The sequence below is a fragment of the Hordeum vulgare genome, chromosome 4H (genome assembly GCF_904849725.1).
Source record: "Hordeum vulgare subsp. vulgare chromosome 4H, MorexV3_pseudomolecules_assembly, whole genome shotgun sequence".
Taxonomy (NCBI): Eukaryota; Viridiplantae; Streptophyta; class Magnoliopsida; order Poales; family Poaceae; genus Hordeum; species Hordeum vulgare.
In genome coordinates, this window is record NC_058521.1 from 584,165,561 (window position 1) to 584,183,082 (window position 17,522).

General features: G+C 45.3%; 1 pseudogene; it reads right to left on the reverse strand.

Moving 5' to 3' along the window:
* Positions 1–8,845: 8,845 nt before the first annotated feature.
* On the reverse strand, positions 8,846–10,982 carry LOC123449741 (annotated as a pseudogene).
* Between the last annotated feature and the right edge of the window lie 6,540 nt (positions 10,983–17,522).

The following is a 17,522-nucleotide window of genomic DNA, read 5'->3' on the forward strand; positions in this document are numbered from 1 at the left end:
CACACACACACATTTGTCAAGTTAAAATAACGAGAGATCATTTACTCATTACTCCCTCAAACAACTAAGAGATCTAGGAATGATGGGAACACCAAAGATTAAACAAATGATCAACTGGCGGGTTCTGGCAACAATGAATCTCCTAAGTTGGAACTAGCCGGAGGGGTGGGGGTGGGGTGGGGGGGAGTGCAATGAGACAACTGCCATCGAGAAAAATCTATGGCATATTGCATCCTCCATAGAGTAGTTTGATGGTTTCAAAACGATGACTATGGAGTAAGTCACGGAGAGGTTGAAGGTTGACGAGGAAAAACTTCAGGGCTATATCCATGACCACCAAGATGATAAACAACGTTTGTTGAGAAGATCAGAGTGGAGAGCAAGAGATTGTTCTTGTGATAAATCCAAGGATAAGTGCTTCAATTGGCAAGATCTAGGACATCATATGATTGTGTCCTGTAAAGTGGAGGGGTCAAAATAAGAAAAATATGATGGATTCAGGAGGGTGATGATGATCCGAAGTTGTTCTAATGCTAAAGAAGAGAAAAAAAATACTTTCGCTATCGTCTAGTCAAAAGAGTCAAAGGTTGGAGTGATGTGCACGGTAGGTGATGCCATCGTAAGTGCAACATTTAGACGAAACTATGTTCTTTACCTAGCTCATTGCTAGATAATGTTATTTCATTGCTCATCAATGTGGAAGTTGTAGGAATGATTCATTGATGTTTCCTATTATTGTTGTCTTCTAGGAATAGTGACGGGGGATAACCACGAGGTAGGCTCACCGAGCCTACTCATTCACATTTCGGCACAGTACGGGGTTGATGCTTCCACGTACGCCGGCTCCTTTTGTCTGGATTTGAGGCCCGCTCCGGCTAGGGACCCGACGGCTCGTCATCGGGCTCGAGGGCTACCCGCCACTGTATGGTGAGCACATGTCGCATCAACATGACTCATGCGCTAGGTGCACACGACTAAAGGCAAGATTGTGTCAGCTCAGGTACTATGGAGTGGTGTACCCGTGGCTACAGTAGAGGCGGTCGTACTGCTGACTGGCGCCGGCTGTGATCCGTCGGTTTCGCACAGTGCCGGCATGCCTCCACCCACTCCATTACCTGCCTCGGTGTGGCTATGGTGGAGGCGGCCGTACCGCTGACCACATCCGGATTACGCGAGACGACGGCCACAATGCCCGTGTCGTGCGTGAAGGGCCCGCACCAATACCAGCGGCCAGCCGGCGGGCCCCGATCCGATGGGACCCTGCAGCCGGCGGGCCCCGCACGCGACAAGACTTCTCAGCCGTAGGGCCTGCTGGCCAGCCGGAGAGGCTGCCAGCCGGGTCCCCCCATGTACCATATATCCATATTGCAAGCCCGGGGGTTCGCCTATAAAACCCCCTGCCCCCCTCCATGCAGAGGGTGGGTCATTCTTACGCACGAACACACATACGGAAGAGGTAGAACTTGAGCCAGCTGCTCCTTTTTCCTCCTCCGTCGAACAGCTCAAGGAGCACATTGTAGTTCTTTTGGTTCTTCAACCACTCGGCAGGACTAGGGGTGTTACCTCCCTCGGAGGGCCCCGAACCTGGGTACATCGTGTGTCTCGCACCGCTAGTTACCAATCCCGCTCCCGGAGCCCGCCGGTGTCCTTTCTGTCCCAACCACTCTCGATAAGCCAGCCCATCGCATATGTCCCTAGAAAACGACGGCAGTTGGCACCCACCGTGGGGCTGTCTGCGACACCGGTCGGAGTCACGCTCCGAGCGGGGCCCCTCGCCAACTCCACCGGACACCTCGCGTCCAGACTGATTAGCACGCCCGTGGAGCTTGCCCCCACAGAGTCTTCCGCAGTGCTGACTGTCGGCTCCGCCTGCCCCGCAGGCTCTGCCGCCGTCCCCGTCGACGAGCCCCACTGCGACGACATCTTCGCTGGCATTGACCGCCTCAGCACCCTCTTTGGCGGGCTGCGCCTAGACAATGAGCCTTGTTGTCCCGACGTTGCAGTCGATGTCGACGCCCTCTGCGCACTCTTCAGCAAGCTAAGCCTCGGCGATGCGCCTGCGCCTAACGAGTACCCTAGCGAGGTACTCAACTGCACCGATCCGCCGTCATTTGCGGGATCCCCCACCTCGCGCGACGCCGTCGACTCCCCCATCCTCATGTACGTGATGGTCACCGGCTCCAGCACTAGCTCGTGCCATGCCAAGGCCGCGGCAGAAGCCGACGCGGCTCGTCCGGGTCCCTCCGACCTTCTCCAAGCCACTCTGCAAGGGTTGAGCACCCTCATCGCGCCGTCTGCCAACTCGGCTGCCGCCACACCCGAGCTGGAGGAAGCCCGCAAACAGCTGTTTGCAGAGGGCACCGCCCTCGCAACCGCCAAGCGTCGGATGAAGGCCACACAGCGCGAGTACAACTCCGCCTACGGCTTCACTCTGGCTGGCTACAGGGCCAGCCGACGTGGCAAAGTTCGTAGCCGCGGCCGCGTTGCCGCCTACATCCTTGGCGACAAGTTGCCCATCTACGACACCCAACGGCCAACATGCGGGCCGCCCAAGTGGCCCACGAGATGGCCACCATGGAGGGCGAGGACCGTGTGCGGGAGGAGAAACACGTTGAGGACCTCCTTGCCACCGCCAACGAGCAACAAGGTCGCCTCGATCCGGATCACGCTTTCTTCGAATCCCCTCACCTCGACTGCGAGGATCCGCGGGCCCCCAACAGCCGCCAACCGGCCAACACTCTTCTTCCCCTCACGGTTCCGGTCGGAAGGCCGACGGGAGCTGTGGCAGCCGCTATGAGCGCCGAAATGAGCAACAACGACAAGTAGCTGAGAATGAAAATGTCAAAGGTGTTTCTTTCATTTTTGTTACCGCACTTCGAAAATCAGAACTTGATCCACTTTCACACAACTTGATGCACGTGAGCCATATCAAGTTGCTCTAGCATGAGATTACTCTGTCCCTGCACGAGATGCTTTTGACATGCGGTGTTGTAGCGGCGGTTTCATAAACGGGACTGGAATAATCATGGCACTGTGAGAGAGTTAATGAAGCCACTGCTTCGATTATTAGTTTCACACTCTTGTAAATTATTTTCTTCTAACGACATCTACTCTATGCATAATTTTTATTTTCAAATGCTAGAGGATTGGGAACACTTTCCGAAAATGAAACAAACAACTACATGTAGCTTATTATTACCAAGCAATCCTTTGGTGCATATTTCAGTTGGCTCTGAAATTTGCAGAGTCAGCTGTATGTGTAATAGTTGTGATGTTCAGCTTGAAATTGTGCTAAAATTCGAAGTAGAAGATATCCAATTTTAAGGTGTCGCTACTCGTTAAGGAGGCAATTATTGTTTTATCGTTGGCAACATATAGCCAGCCTTTGACGGAAAGGTAAAGTTCCTTTGCAATTCGTCCTACACAGAGCCCTTTATTCTCATCCTTCAACATTTGCTTTGAGATTTGTGCTCTTCGTTTAACTTACTACAATATAAATATTTCTTTTTTGTTTCTCTGAAACGAAATGACATATGGACTTTAAATTTTACACATCAAACAAACTTTCTAACAAGAATGTGTGAAAAAACTTTCAGATTTTTTGCTTTGACATAAATATACAAAAATAAGATTTTTTTTTTGAGCCGTTTTTATCACAAGCAGATCCTACATCCTACCTTCTGCACAACAAAAGGTCAAGATATATAGTACTTCCTCTGTTTCAAAATAAGTGACGTAAATTTAGTACTAAGTATAATTTCATTACTAAGGGCATGTTTGGTTCATGACTAACTTTGTCACAACTAACCTTAGGTAAAGTGTGGCTGCCACAAAAAGTGTGGCTAACAAAATGGACACCACAAGTGTGGTAAGATTTGGCAAAAAATTAAGTGTATGATATGTGGACCATATAACTAGAAAAGTGTAGCAAATCATAAGTGTGACAAGGAACCAAACACATGCCTAAGGTATTGTGGCATGACTAAGGTTAGGCGTGGCAACTTTACGCTAGAAACCAAGCATCCCCTAAAACAGCGACACTTATTTTAAAACGAAAGGAATAACTCAATTAAAACATGCAAGGTTTACTAGTTTCCGAACCTGAACAATTAATATCTTAATCTGGACTTCATACCTACAATTAAGATGAGATGCTTCAGAACATGATCCGACGAGCAATTGAGGATGGCCAAGCACACATTCCTGCCTTTTTGTCATACACATACAAAGACATGTTAGCCGTTGACCTTACCTCCAATGACCCACTATCCAGTGAAGTTTGTCAGTTGGGTTAGAGCATGGTTAATAGTATAGCCAGCTGCTGGCTATAAACCATCTTATAGCCCATCTTATAGCTAGCTTGTACAATAGTTAGCTATAAAAGAGTACTATTTTTATCTTATATGACTCACCTTTCATTCTCACGAAGCATCTAGGAGCACCTGATAGAGCTAACTCTTCATTAAAAGTCTGCTTCTCTTCTCTCTCCTCTTCTCTCTCATCCAACTCAATAAAAATATAATATTTTAATTCTTACAGCCTGTTGACTGTATCTTATTGTACTTACTTTTATCGAATAATTGCCATCAAGATGAGGTAGTTTTCAAGTGGGATGTCCAAGTTGGTCGTGCCGTGAGCATGAGTAATATCTAGTGACAGTGCCTTGAATCCATTCCTCACATTGTTGACAGGTCAGAATGGCTTATTTTTCCTGTCCAACATGAAGGCAGAGCACCATGATTCACATTTCAAGTGATGATTTGGTGAGAATGTGTCTACCTTTGAAACGGAGTCGTTGTATATCAACACAGGCATGTAGGTGACGCTACTCTCAAATACCGCTTGAAATGTTTCTCTCTTATCGATTGTTTGTCCTGCAGCAGTGTTGCTCGACCGGGTGAGTAGATCTTTTTTTTAACGGGGGAAATATATTAATATCGTGAAGATATCAATTACACCTAGCCTGTGCAACAATAAAATGTCCTAAAGACATTACGGATGCACACAACCCAAAAACATAAAGAAGAAGAAGTAAAAAAAGATCCCGCTATGATGATCAATTTCTAGTAGTTGCAACGCAAACCACCATCAAAAACAACACTCAAAGTTTAAATTCTCTAAAAACGACGCCTTTAATAAGGAAACAGTGCATAAGCATCGTCGTCGTCCGATCATAGATATTAGGTTTTCAGCGTGAAGAAAACCGCGCTCTCAAAACAATGCCTTCAACAAGGTCATTGCGAGGCACAACCAATTAAAGCCAGACCTTAAATTTTCACCCTAAAAGAACAGACTCTGTACTCTTCCAATGTTGCACCCTCACTTGCCAATGCCGCTGCTACGAGTCATCAAAAACCAAGCAAAGTCTTCATCGCCTCGAAGACTCGGTCCATCATTATTAGGCCTCAGATCCTAGCCGCATGACATTCTCCACCATTCATTGGAAGGGTTCCAGGCAAAGTTGTCAGAATCGTGATCCTGAATCGGATCGGAGCTCCGTTGCTAGGATCGTGAATCGTAGAATCTTAACTATCAGGATCGTAGAAACTTAGATTCTATGAGAAAAATCATAGAATCGGAGGGGCTATTTTGGATCGTAAGATCGTAAGATTCTAAGACTTGAGTCACGATTCTGACAACTTAGGTTCCAGGAGTGTACGACCACTGGCCAGACGCTCAGGTCCAGGTGGACAGGTACCCGGGTGCTAGCCACAAAAGGTTCGACCGCAGAGCCGAGTCGGAAATGAGTTACTTGAGGTGGATGCTACGACAAGAGACGGAGCGAAACCGGTGCCCCAAGAAGTACTACATAGTCGCGCTCTTACTCATGCTGATCGTTCTTCTCTTCTACATGATGGTTTAGATATGGATGATGAAACTTGTTCGTGTGCCATGACTTGTGTGTATCGCTATTTTTGAGATTTGATGATATTTTTGTTGGATAATGATGATGATGATGGTGGTATAAATGACGAGACTACTTTATGTGTATGATGTGATGACAAGAATGCATGTTTATCATGATATGATGAAACTACTCTATAGAGCATGCACAAATACGTAGGGGAGGCATAAATACGAATTAAATTTTGAAAGCAGGAATATTATCAGTAGCGCCGGAAAATTAGCAGTAGCGCTGGCTTAGCAGTGGCGCTTTATTTATTCCAGCGCTACTGCTAATGTGTATATCAGTAGCGCTCTATATTCAGCGCTACTGCTAACAGGTTAGTTGTCGCGCGTTAGCAGTAGCGCTGGCCCCAGCGCTACTAGTAAGGGAAAAACCAGCGCTACTGGTAGACTTTCTTCTATTAGTGATTGTCTTCACCATGAAAATCGAAAATCCGACATGTCCCATGATGTCAAGAAAAAACGAAGCTTCGCGTCACGCCCACCTGAGGGCTCGTGGGCTGAAATGAGGGCGCACACGATAGAATCCCATCCAATCCATTAATCTACACACTACATGCACCCAATGGAGATCTCTGGCGGAGCCTTCCGAAATTCGTCAATGGACAAATTAATGAATGCCGGCATCTAGTAGAACACCATCTTAACGCAAAAAGAACCCTAGGACTGCCTTACACTAGGTGTACTCCTGGTCCACATCGCCGCCAACAGCGAAGGGGAGGAGACAACCAAATCAGGCCCCGGGAGCCATGTCATTGCAGACTCGGACCCATGGCGGACAGATCGGAGCGCCACCGCTGAAGACGCAGATGTCGTCCCTGTCCACCCCACACGCACCATGGCACCGGTCCCGTAGCCATGGCCCAAGCCTGCCGAGCATGGCCACCACGGATCCGGCTGCTGCTGCCCCAAGCCCACCCGGATCCACAGCACAACACGCCGCCTCCGCATGAAGCAGCGCAACTTGTCGAGCCCGGCCACCATGGATCCAGCCGCCACTTGCCGAGCCCTGCGACCGCCTGCCTGAGCAGCCGTGCCGGACCTCGTCGGGAGTTGTTGCCCTCCGCTCCACAGACGCCGCAAGGAAGGTCTCGCCACCACCGTCAGCCGCACGGGCTTCGCCCGGTGGCGTCCTCCGACTGCGGCGTAAGGGAAGGGGTGGACGGGGATGTGGCTACTAGGTTTTGGAGGAGGGGTGCCCCCAAGCGGAAAATCCTATCTGCCGCATTCTGCGGCAGATTGTCGAGCTTTCGGACAGGAGGTTGCGAGCGAGCAACGGGTTTTGGGCCGGCCCGTTAACACTTTCATTGATCCCGGTTTTGGTAACCTTCTAGATGTTTCAAGCCGGGTTTTTTCGGGTTTTGGGAACTTTCTAGAATATTCCCTGAACCGGTTTTTTTATTCTTTATTGTTTTTTTTCTGTTTCCGTTTAAAAAATGTTCTGGATTTTCAAAAAATGTTCCGGAATTTGAAAAATGTTCTCGAATTTGAAAAAATGTTCCGGAATTTGAAAAATGTTCCCAAATTTGAAAAAAAATTCCCGAATTTTAAAAATGTTCCCAAATTTGAGAAAATGTTACGGATTTTGAAAAAATGTTCCGGAATTTAAAAATGTTCTGGAATTTAAAAAAGTGTTCCGGAATTTGAAATAATGTTTAGAAATTTGAAAAAATGTTCTGGAATTTTTAGGAAAATGTTTTGGATTTTTCAATAAAAATGTTCCGTAATTTGAAAAAATGTTTTATAAAATACTTTTTGGAAATTTCACGTACTGTTTTTTCTCTGCTTTTAGTTTCTTTAAGTTCCGCATTGTAAATGTATCACCTGGCGCGTGCTTGTTGTGGTGGCTAGAGGGGTTTGTGCGTGAGAGATAGTTTGTGGATTCGATTCCTGCTGCAAGCGGTTTTTGAATATATTTTTTCATGAAGTTACCGCAAATGGGCCAGCCCATGGTTTTTTTACATGAAGTCACCGCAAATGGGCCGGCCCATGGTGCGCGGCGCCCTGTGCGAAATCCGTAGAACTTGCCGCAATAAGCGACAAATAGGAGCTCCCTCCCAAGCCGCCCTGGGCTGGTGCGACGCGACGCAAACATATATAAACTGATGGAGTTTTGTACAAGAAGACGATGTAGGACTATCTATTAACCAAAACGTTCTCCTATTTTACAAAACATAGGCTAGATCAGCTAAACCCAAACCATGTGGACTGTTCGTAAGGTCCATAGTTCGATCCTGTAGTGCCTTTAGTTTTTGGGGTTTTTTGGGCCCTGAGAGAGAGGATGAATGAGCGGGCTGAGGCCCAAGCGGATGTATGGCAGGGCGAGGTCCAGGTAGAAGTGCAGGCTACAGCAACCGGAAAACAAATCGATGTGGAAATTCTACAAGACGGACAAAAGCAGGTAAATCGTATGGATGAAATCATGTTGACGGACGGACAAAAATCTATCCCTATTAATCTCCCCTATAATTATAATAATAATAATAATAAAGCGCGGAGCGCTTCTGCCGTCCGTCGTGGCTTTTTTTCGAAAAAGTCCCTCCGTTTTCGAGCATTCAACCCGCAGTCCCTGATTAAGTGGAAAAACGTTTCAGATTTACAAGAAAGCCCCTCGCCCCGGATCGGATCCGCCCCACCGCCGCAGGGCAGACCCTCGTCCCCGGATCGGATCCGCCCCACCCCACCGCCGCCAGGGCCGCCCCGCGCCAGCCACCCCCGCGCCTCCCCCGGCCTCCTCCGCCCCCCTGCCCCTCCTCTCCACCGACCGGCTCCTCCTAGCACCCCGCCACCACGTCGCCACCAGCCACCTCCTCCACCTCCGGCCGGACGCGTCGAGGTGGGTCTCTCCCGGCCATGGGGTCGGCGAGGAAGGCCTCGGTGACGCCGAGGATGGGGTCCTTTGGCGCCGGCTCACCAGGGAGGCCGTCGTCCTGGCCGAGTCCTCCACCGTCTCCGTCTGCCTCTCCAACGCCACCACCGGCCGGCCCTTCATGTCGACGCTCGAGCTCAGGCCGCTCAACGGCTCGCTCTACCGCACTGACGGCGAGGCCCGCGCATTCCTCGCCCTCGCCGCCCGCATCAACTCCGGCGCCCCCTCGCCAGATCCCCTCTGGTCTTCTTTTTCTATTTCTTTTCTTTTCCCCTTTTTCTGGCTTAGAGAGGAGATCCAGCCTGGTATTGGTCCAGTGAGATAATTGTTTGATAAAGTTAACATCTCCAAGTTTGCAGCCCTTGATATCCATAGAGGTATTCTCCCAGAAAAATAGCAACCTTGCATATCGAGAACCTGAAGATTTCCAAAACCGTCAATTGTTCCATCCTGTGTGAGGATCTCTCCCCTAAAGTTGTGCCCAATAAACAGCATGGCCAGTTTCTTGCTGCTCTTAAGGATCTGAAGTGCATTTGTGATGTTAGTGAAATTGTTTTTGGCAAGTGACAAGAAGGACAGATGCTTCAGATTACTTATTCTCGATGAGAGCTGCCCATGTAAGTTGTTCCTAGATAGCCGCAACGCGGTCAGATTACTGCATGAGTATATGCTTTCTGGAACTTTACCGGTGAATTTGTTTAGCCAAATGTCTAAAATTCTTAGATTGGTCAGGTTGGAGAAATTGACCTTGGTAAGTTCTCCACTAAAGTAATTGCTCTTGAGGTCAATTGTTATGAGATTCGTGCAGTTGCTCAGAGCAGATGGCAGCTCCCCTGACATCATGTTGTTGTTCAAATGAAACTCCTCCAGTCTCTTGAACTGACCTATATAATATGGAATCTTGCCACTGAATCGGTTCCCTCCGAGATCAAGGGTTACGATATTTCTGAGGTTGACTATGTTTGCAGTATCAAGAACTTCATCCAAACCATTGTTTACCAAAGACAGATATTCCAACGAGGTTACATTAAAGAGTTCATCTGGGAGCATTCCTCTGAGGTTGTTATGCCCGGCCCTGAACTCTCTCAGCTTGGAGCAATCACCAAGTCCTGGGGGGATGCCGCCACTAAATTTGTTGAAATGCAGATCAAGAACAGTGAGGAATGGCGAGATGTTACATAATTGAGTTGGTATCTGCCCAGTAAAGCTGTTACTTCTGGCATTGAGTGTGACCAGATTCTCCATTGATTTCCATGTGGTGGATGGGAATTGTCCTGCAAATAAGTTGCTTGAGATGTTTAGTACCTGCAGAGGCCTGGCCGGTGTTGAAGATGGCAACTCATGGAATGTCCCATCGAGCTTGTTAAAGCTGACATCAAGGATGGCGATGCTGCTGGAAGACAATAATTCCAGCGGCAGACCGCCGGACAGCGAGTTGTCAGAGAGATCAAGGTGTTCCAGCCCGGTGAGGGTGCCAAAGGACCATGATATGTGCCCCTCGAGGCCCTTCGAAGGCAGCAAGACACCGATGACTGCAGGCGATCCCTTCCCACTTGCAGCAATCCGTGCCATTCTGCCATAACGTGGAGAGGTCGCCGTCTTGGGAGAGCTCCGCAAGGAACTGGAGAAGGGAGTCCTTCTCCTGCTCCGTGCAGGAACTGGTAGGAGATGGCAAGCAGAAGACTAGCAACACAAGAGCAAGGCCAAGGGAGTGTATGTGCAATACCTTGCTGTATGTTTTGTTGTGCAACTGGAATTTCTTCATGGTATTTTTTGGTGAAGCTGGCATGAGAGCCAAAGCTTTATGTTGTTCCCTCACTGGATAAAGCATCAGTGGAGGCCAAGGAAATAAGGAAGCAGACCTTGCTCCCATTTTGGTTGTCCCTTGTAGTTGTAGTCGTAGTCGTAATCGTCACTGGGTCAAGAAAATTGGATTTTACGCAAGTGCCTACAGCCCACCAGGCAGCTTCTAAAACTAAATTGATGCTTATTCTAGACCATGTTACGAGTCCGCTCGAGAAGCACAACGAGGCGTCTGACTTCTTCTAGACCAAGTTGTCTCTTTTCTTTTTGTGTCCACGAACCGATAAAAAGCTCCCAATCCATCAGGAGGATGTGTTAGCGTGCACACAATCTTTTTTTGGCTAGACATTTATTTTCCGTTCACTAGCCTTTGACAATCTGATTCATAATGTTATAACATTTTTTTCTTTGCTTCCTAAATTGTATTCATAAAAAACATAACACTAGCCACACATGCACCGTCATTAATTAACTCACTCATGCTGATTTGAAACTATGTTAGGGATACCTGAGTACATTTTTTATTTAAACAAAAAATATAGTAAATAAAATTAAAAAGTAAGCTACTTAAAACTAGCTTTCTACTTTCTTAAACAAAGGATTACAGAAGTTGTTATCTATACGACAATGACTTCACGGTTAACACACACAAAAGAAGAATGCATGCCTGGACGTCGGACGAAGTATACAATATTTTTAAAAGGTGCAATTTAAATCTTCACAGACCGGTAAAAATATCCATCTCGTGGACGTGTTAGTTGATCTTCATGGACGGGTAAAAACCTCCAAAACTATGCACAGTTGCCCGATTGGTGCTACATATTCTTTTGAATGTCGATTTTGACTTTATTTGCGTCCCTCACAAACTCATACTCATTAGCTACGAGGACACGAAAACAAAAAAGAAACAAACATCATGATATTTCTAGCCCGTTGCAACGCACGGGCATTTGTACTAGTATTAATAAAGCACATATTGCTTCTGTGGTACGTCATTAAAATTGCCTCTAAAATTTTCTAATATTACCCACCAATGCCACCTATAAGTTATAAAAAGCGTTTTGCAGGGAATCCTCGCATGGGCCAACCTAAGCATAGGAAGCAGCTATACTACGCTCTGCTCGCTGGAAAATACACAGCACGCCTTTTGGGCCAGCCCATGGGAGGGGGCCTATTTTTTTAGTTTTTAGTTACTATTATTTATCTGTTCCTTTTTATTTTTTCTAATTCAAAAAAATCAAAAGTAAACTTGCGAAATTCAAAAAATATATATTTACATAAATGTTTGATAAAACATAAAATGTTTGCAAATTTAAAAATTGTTCGGGATTTTTGTAAAAATGTTTACACATTAAAAAAATCGTAATTTTGGAGAAAACATTCGTGAATCAAAAATCCATCATTTTGCAAAATTTCTTAAATGCAATTAAAAAATGTTTGATAATTCAAAAAATTAATTATTCGCCAATTCACAAGAAAATACTTGAAAACAGTTCGTAATATAAAATATTGTTTGGAATTTTAAAAAAATGTTTATAAATAGTAAAAAATGTTCTTGATTTTAAAAATGTTCCCAAATTTGTAAAAATGTTCACGAATGATCGAGTGTATGCAGTTCAACAGTAATGCTTCTGAGTCTTTCAGATTACATGAATGAATTTTGAAGAATTAATTGTCAGGGTGGATCAAAATATTATAGTATATTTTAAAAAATGTTTCTTGAAATTCAGAATAATTCTTTGAGTTATCAAGTTTTTTGACAACCATGATTATTTTTTTAAAATATGAATATTGTTTCAACTTGTGAATTGTGAATAAAATTAAAAGAAGAAATATTCTTGCATTTGTGAACAAATTTATGAAATCATGCGATGAGATATGAATATAATATGGTCATCGCTATTGAAGATGGTGTTTTTTTTTCTCCCGTTGCAACGCACGGGTCCTTTTGCTAGTTCAGGAGTAAGGGGACGTTCGGAGTCCCTCCACTCTGAGGCTCCGCTTACGGAGCTGACGGAGCTCTGGTTCAAATTCGTGGAGCGACTGCATAGGTGCTTTACAGATTTTTAAATTTTAAGGAGTTGATGGATTACTGAACGAGTCCTCAGAGTCAGTAATCCCTTTAATAGTACGTAGGTATAGATATAGATCCTTGTTTCTTCATTGTGCACCACTCATTTTCAAATCTTCTGGCCTTGCAGTCATTTTGGTCCTTTCTTTTTGCTCCTCGTGGCTTTTGGTCATTTCTATTACCATGGCTTACTCTGTAACTTTCCAGGTTGAAGCTTTAGTCGTTCTGATTCAACGAGCTTGATGCCTGCCTTTTTTACTTGCCTGTAAGCTCAAATTTACACCGTCGAAATGCATGAATTACAGTGTGCAAGCAGTTTTCAGTAAGCCATCTTGTACATGTGCTTACAGTCTAGTAATATAAATTTTACAGTTTGATTGTATATTTTACTATATGATTTTAGGTTCAAACTTCATTGAGTCTGCCATTGCCGTGTGAATCTTGCACGACCTGCTGGATTAATGCTCTGACGAGGCAAAGGCTCGATCGGAGAAAACCGAGACGGAATCCTCCACCATCCCCCCTTCCGCCTCCGCAGCGACGAGTCCATAAACAGAAAGAAGTTGTCCTATATACTCCTCATTGAAAATGGAGGTTGTAAATGAGGTACAAGATTAGCGTGTTGCGGTTTTAAGGAATCTTATCAGGAAACTCCACCTTCAGTGAATTGTGACTAGGTACACTGATTTCTGACTGAAACGGAAACTTTCCATTTCTGAATTGGCCTGTGTTCTGAATTTGGGTAGTTCTGAATACACAACACGTAGAGAGAAAGCTATCGCCCAACGCACCAACTTCCTCTCCTCTACAAAGCTCGGGGACGGGGGAGTCTCTCTCACCAATCAGCAGTTCACCACTAAAGCTCAACTTGCAATGGCGACGCTCATGCTTGCTTTCTTCATCGCCGGCGCGCTTCTTGCGCCCGGCACGGCCGGCGCCGGACTTCAGTGGATGGAGCCGCGCTTCGCTGCCCCGCCACCGTCTCCGCCTCGTCCCCAGCACCAGCTCCAACCTTGGATTATCTTGCTGATTGTCGTGGCGGCCATAGTGGGGGCTCTCCTGGTCACCTGCCTGCTCTTCGCGCTGTACAAGAAGCTCGTCGCCACCGTCCAGGAGCAGCCGGCGGCCGCACCAGGCGCCGGGGAAATCGTCGTCCGCATGGCGCCCGTCAACGTCCGCGCGTGATCGTCGGCCCGCGCCTGTTGCTTGAAGGTCTTGTTCTACTTCATGATCTCCTTGCCTCAATCTCAAACATGCTTTATGCCTGCTGAAATGTGGAAGAAAACTATATTTGAAATTTGAAAATACTTGTATGCATCTAGCTGAAGGAAGAAACTCTGATTATATATGAACGAGTATGATTCATGAGGGTGAACAATCTCTGATAGCTCAGTTTGTTTATAATTATTTATGATCATCTGTCTAGTACAGCTGTACAGTACATCTTTTGCGTTAAGATGTCAGCTCCTATCTGAAATGTCTGAACAACGTGGTTCAGTCAGAAGATGTCTTCTTTTAAGGAAGAACCAAATAATTACAAGAAGATATTTTTACATCTCCAACTGACTGGGTTACTAAGTTACTTTCCTTAGTTCATTACTGGCTTGTTTTCACACGTCCTACTTCACGGGATCTCCGATCATATAGGTTGCATTACTGCCATGGCAACTCATGTGGGTCGCATACCCATCTCCCTCAATGCGCTATCTATCACAACACGTGATAGCCCTTTAGTAAAAGGATCTGCCAGATTCTTGGCCGTTTAGATGTAAGCCAACGCTATTACTCTGGAGTTTCTCAAACGTTTGACATACTTCAATCTCATTCTTATATGTTTGTTGGACTTCATGTTGTCCTTTGAGCTCTTCACTTTGACAATAACTGTCTGATTATCGCAGTTCATAAGGATAGCTAGAACTGGCTTCTCAACCACACGCAAGTCCATCAAAAGATCTCAAACAAATTCTGCTTCGACACTAGATGTGTCTAATGCTGTTAATTCTGCTTGCAAGACTTCGAGGAAACAACACCACATCCAAGGGTAAACATATACCCAGTAGTGGCCTTCATCTCGTCAGCATCAGAGATCCAATTCGCATTACTATACGCTTAAAGTACCGACGGGTATCCCGTATAGTGAAGTCCGTGGTTGATTATACCTTTCAGATAACGCATAATTCTTTCAACAACATGCCAATGAACATGACCCTGATTGGCAACAAACCGGCTCAGTTTGCTCACAGCAAACGTGATGTCAGGCCTCGTTCCTCTAGCTAGATACATAAGTGAACCAATAATTTAAGAGAATCTTAATTGATCTTTAGTTGTGCCTCTGAACTTTCCAATCAGCACACTAGGATCATACGGTGTTTGAGAAATTTTGCAGTCTGAATATCCAAAGCGACTCAAAATCTTCTCAACATATTGGGATTGGAGAAGTGTAATGCCACGCTCATCATGTCTCAAAAGCTTGATGTTCAAGATAACATCAGCTACCCCAAGGTCCTTCATCACAAAGTTCCGAGATAGAAAAGACTTGACCTCCTCAAACACTTTGAGGTTGATTCCAAATATCACTATGTCATCAACATACAAGCACACTATAACTCCTTCGCCCCCACCATGGCGATAGTATACACATTTGTCAGCTTCAAACAACGAAGCCAACAGACGTTAAAATTGTGTTAAACTTCTCATGCCATTGCTTAGGTGCTTGTCTTAGGCCATATAAAGATTTCAACAACTTACACACCTTTCCTTCATGACCATCTCTCACAAAGCCATTTGGCTGTTGCATATAAATTTCCTCGTTTAGCTGTTTGTCCAGCAAAGCCGTCTTAACATCCATTTGATGAACAAGAAGACCATGTGCGGCCGCCAACGAGAGTAGTACTCGAATAGTGGCCAGTCTGACCACGAGTGAATAAGTGTCAAAGAAATCTTCTTCTTTCTAGGCATAACCCTTGGTCACAAGCCTAGCCTTGTACTTTTCAATTATACCATCGGGCCTAAGCTTATTTTTGAACACCCACTTACATCCCAATGGTCTACAACCATAGGGATGATTGGTAATTTCCCATGTCCCATAAGCCATGATGGAATCCATCTCGCTACGGACCACATCTTTCTAGTATTCAGCATCTGGAGATGCATATGCTTCTGAAATAGAAGTGGGATTATCATCCATAATGTATACAAGTAAATCATCACCAAAGGTCTTTGTTGTCCTTTGTCTCTTGCCCCTACCAATGGTTTCCTCGTTATGCTCCTCATGATTTTCATCATGTGTTTGTTCATAATATTCCATTGGAATGGCATGCTCATGAGTCTCCTTAGATTCATGTCTAGAAGTGCTTTGCATATCTCTCATGGGAAAAATATCCTCAAAGAATGTAGCATCCCTCGACTCCATAATTGTACCGACCTTCACGTCAGGTACCTCAGATTTCACTACTAGAAATCTATAACCAACACTGTTTTTAGCGTAGCCCAAATTAACGCAGTCCACGGTCTTTGGTCCAAGCATACGCTTTTTCGGGATCAGCACATTGACTTTCGCCAAGCAGCCCCAAGTACGTAAGTACGAGAGTGTCGTCCTTCTCTTCGACCACTCCTCATAGGGAGCGACCTCATTATCTTTTGTAGGAACCTTATTCACGACATGACATGAAGTCAATATAGCCCCCCACCATGCCTTGGATAAATCCGATGTATCTAACATGGCGTTAACCAAATTTGTTAGAGTACGGTTTTTCCGCTCGACAACCCCGTCTGACTGGGGTGAATAGGGAGGTGTCCTCTCATGAATAATGTCGTGTTCCACACAAAAAGAACTAAGCTCATTTGAGAAGTACTCTCCACCACAATCAGACCGGACTCGTTTAATTTTCGTTTCAAGTTGATTCTCAACTTCTGCCTTATAGATTTTAAAGTAGTGTAGAGCCTCATGTTTAGTATTTAATAGATACACATAGAAATATCTAGTGGAATCATCTATCAATTTCAGCAAATATTTCTTTCCACCTTTAGTCAACACACCATTCATCTCACAAAGATCAGAATGTATGAGTTCTAACGACGCCAAGTGTCTCTCCTCTGCAGCCTTGTGAGGCTTGCGAGGTTGCTTTGCTTGCACACATGAATGGCACTTCGAACCTTTGGCTAAAGTGAAACTCGGGATTAAATTCAGTTTTGCTAGCCATGACATAACAACAAAACTAATGTGACAAAGACGTGAATGCCAAACTTCAAATTCATTAACACTCGAATGAATACTGTTCACGACTTTATTACAAAAATCTGCAAGGGAAAGGCAAAACAAACCTCTGCATTCATAACCTTTTCCAACAAAAAGCCCATATTTCGTGACAACCACTTTATTCGACTCGAAGTCCAGCTTAAACTCTTCTCTACACATAAGGGAGCCATTAACGAGGTTCTTCATGATGGCGGGGACATGCTGCACGTTCTTCAGCTGCATGATCCTTCGTGAATTACACCTCAAATCGATCGTGCCAACACCATCGGGCTGAGAACTGGTAAGAAGAGAACAATGAGATGTGAGCACACACCTGAATATTTGCACATGTGTCCACCCACCAATCGATAGATTGGCAAACCAAAAATACAGTAAACAAATTACCATACCCAGATGCACCACTTTCATTGTTGCTCACAATCATATTGGCAGACTTGAAGTCCTGTCCTGGCTGCTTGTACTTGTTTGGGCACGGATTGGCCCAATGATCCCCAGAACCACAATTGAAGCATCCATCTCCCTTCTTGTTCTTATTGAAGGTCTTCTTACCTTCTTCTTATAGTCGGTATTCTGTTCGACACAATTCTTCCCCTTGGGCTTGTGGGAATTGAAGT